We start from the raw sequence: 2,906 nt of genomic DNA, 5'->3' as shown, positions 1-2,906 counted from the left end.
TTTTAGGATAAAACAAGCCTAAATCAATGGTCCCTTGGAGGTAACGAAAAACATGTTTAATCTCATTCCAATGTCTTCGAGTTGGAGATGAGCTGAATCTTGCCAAAAGATTCACAGCAAATGATATATCAGGCCATGTACAATTTGCAAGGTACATCAGGGCTTCAATTGCGCTTAGATATGGTACTTTCGGACTAAGTATATCTTCTTTCTCCTCAGGTGGTCGAAATAGATCACTTTCAATATTAAGTGACCTAACGACCATCGGGGTGCTAAGAGGAGTTGATTTATCCATGTTAAATCGTTTCAACACTCTTTTAGTGTATGTGGATTGATGCACAAATATACCATTTCGTGAATGTTCTATTTGTAGGCCAAGACAATATTGTGTCTGTCCAAGATCTTTCATCTCAAATTCTCCTTTGAGATAGTCTGATGCCTTTTGTATTTCCTTTTGAGTTCCGATAATGTTAAGATCATCAACATATACCGCAATTAATATAAATCCGGATATTGTTTTCTTGATGAAAACACATGGGCATATAGGATCATTCACATATCCTTCTTTTGTTAAATGTTCACTGAGACGATTGTACCACATACGTCCAGATTGTTTTAACCCATATAATGATCTTTGCAATTTTATTGCACATAACTCTTTAGGTTTGGAACTTAATGCTTCTGGCATTTTAAATCCATCAGGAACTTTCATGTAGATATCAATATCTAATGATCCATATAGATAAGCTGTAACAACATCCATGAGACGCATCTCAAGATTTTTATCAGCGGCTAGACTCATCAAGAATCTAAACGTGATTGCATCCATAACTGGAGAATACGTTTCTTCATAATCGATTCCAGGTCTTTGAGAAAAACCTTGAGCCACTAGACGAGCTTTGTATCTCGTAATCTCATTTTTCTCATTTCGCTTTCGAACGAAAACCCATTTGTACCCAACTGGTCTCACATCTGCAGGTGTGAGCACAATAGATCCAAATACTTTTCGTTTATTAAGCGAATCAAGTTCAGCTTGTATTGCATTTTTCCATTGTTCCCAATCATGTCTCTTTTGACATTCATAGACAGATTTTGGTTCTGGATCATCGATTTCCTCATTTATTTCACTTGACACAATATATGAGAAAGCATCATCAAGATCATCTTGTTCATTTATATTCCATATCTTTTTATTATGGATGTAGTTGATAGAAATTTCATGATTACTTTCCGACTCATGATGCTCAACTTTCTCAGTATCCTCATTATTTGTTTCTTCCAAAATACTTTCTACTATTTTGGATGTGTCATTTATCTTGACATCCTTCTGTTTTCTAGGAATTTTATTCTTAGAACCAGCAGGTCTGCCACGCTGCAAGCGTGTTTTAGACTCTCGTGTATCGTCTGCTTTTCCTTGCTCATTTGATATTTTGATACAAGCAGGAGCATTCACGGCTGGTATATGAGATTTAGTTATCGTCTTGGTATCCGCAAATGCATCAGGTAGCTGATTAGCTATACTCTGTAACTGCATGATTCGTCGAACTTCTAGTTCAGACTCTTTAGTAGGAGGATCAAGATATAATAACGAAGGTACACTCCATTTGATATCATTTTCTACATTTTTGTTTTCTCCCCCTAGAACTGGGAATACTTTCTCATCAAAATGACAATCGGCGAAACGTGCCGTGAAGACGTCACCACTCTGTGGTTCTAGATATCGTATAATTGATGGAGAATCACAACCAACATATATTCCCAATCTTCTTTGTGGTCCCATCTTTGTATGTTGTGGTGGTGCTACATGCACATATACCGCACAACCAAAGATTCTAAAGTGGGACATGTTTGGTTCTCGACCAAATGCTAACTGTAGTGGGGAATACTTATAGTATGCACTCAGTCTGATCCGAATGAGTGCTTCTACATGCAAAATGGCATGTCCCAATACAGAGGTTGGAAGTTTTGATCTCATGATCAATGGTCTTGCAATCAATTGCAGACGCTTAATTAAAGATTCGGCCAAACCATTTTGCGTATGAACATGAGCAACCGAATGTTTAACTTCAATTCTCATTACCATACAATAGTCATTGAATGCTTGGGATGTGAATTCACCAGCGTTGTCTAGTCTAACTCTTTTAATAGTATAATCAGGAAACTGTACTCGCAGTTTGATTATCTGAGTTAGAAATCTCGCAAATGCCACATTTCGAGATGATAATAGACAAACTTGCGACCATCTACCGGATGCGTCAATTAATACCATAAAATAGTGGAATGGTCCACAAGGTGGGTGTATAGGTCCACATATATCGCTTTGAATTCTTTCAAGGAACTTTGGTGATTCTTTATCTATTTTGGTTGGCGATGGCCTTACGATCAATTTTCATAGAGAACATACAACACATGTCATTTTATTCCCTTGAGAAATCTTCTGGATTTTCAGTGAATGACCATGTGAACTTTCTATGATTTTACGCATCATTGTAGTTCCTGGGTGGCCAAGGCGATCATGCCATAACGTGAACTCTTCTGGGTTCCGTTCTACTACAAGATTTGATTCGATCTCATAGATATAAGTATGATGTAATCCCGAATTTCTGGAAACTTTTCTATTATGTGCTTTCTGCCACATTTCTCAGAAGTTACATACATGTATTTCTTTTCATCCTCAGTTGCAGACTGAGTATCATATCCGTGAAGATATATGTCTTTAAAACTCAACAAATTCCTTTTAGAACTCGGAGAATATAGAGCATTATTTATGAAAATTTTTGTTCCATTCGGGAACGTAAAGTTTGCTTTACCAGTTCCTTCAATCACGTCTGCAAGACCTGATATTGTATTGACGACAATTCTTGTCGGTTTTATATCAGAGAAATATCTCTTTTGTCTCAGAATAG

The sequence above is a fragment of the Brassica oleracea genome, chromosome C1, assembly GCF_000695525.1.
Source record: "Brassica oleracea var. oleracea cultivar TO1000 chromosome C1, BOL, whole genome shotgun sequence".
Taxonomy (NCBI): domain Eukaryota; kingdom Viridiplantae; phylum Streptophyta; class Magnoliopsida; order Brassicales; family Brassicaceae; genus Brassica; species Brassica oleracea.
This window is presented reverse-complemented; position numbering follows the sequence as displayed.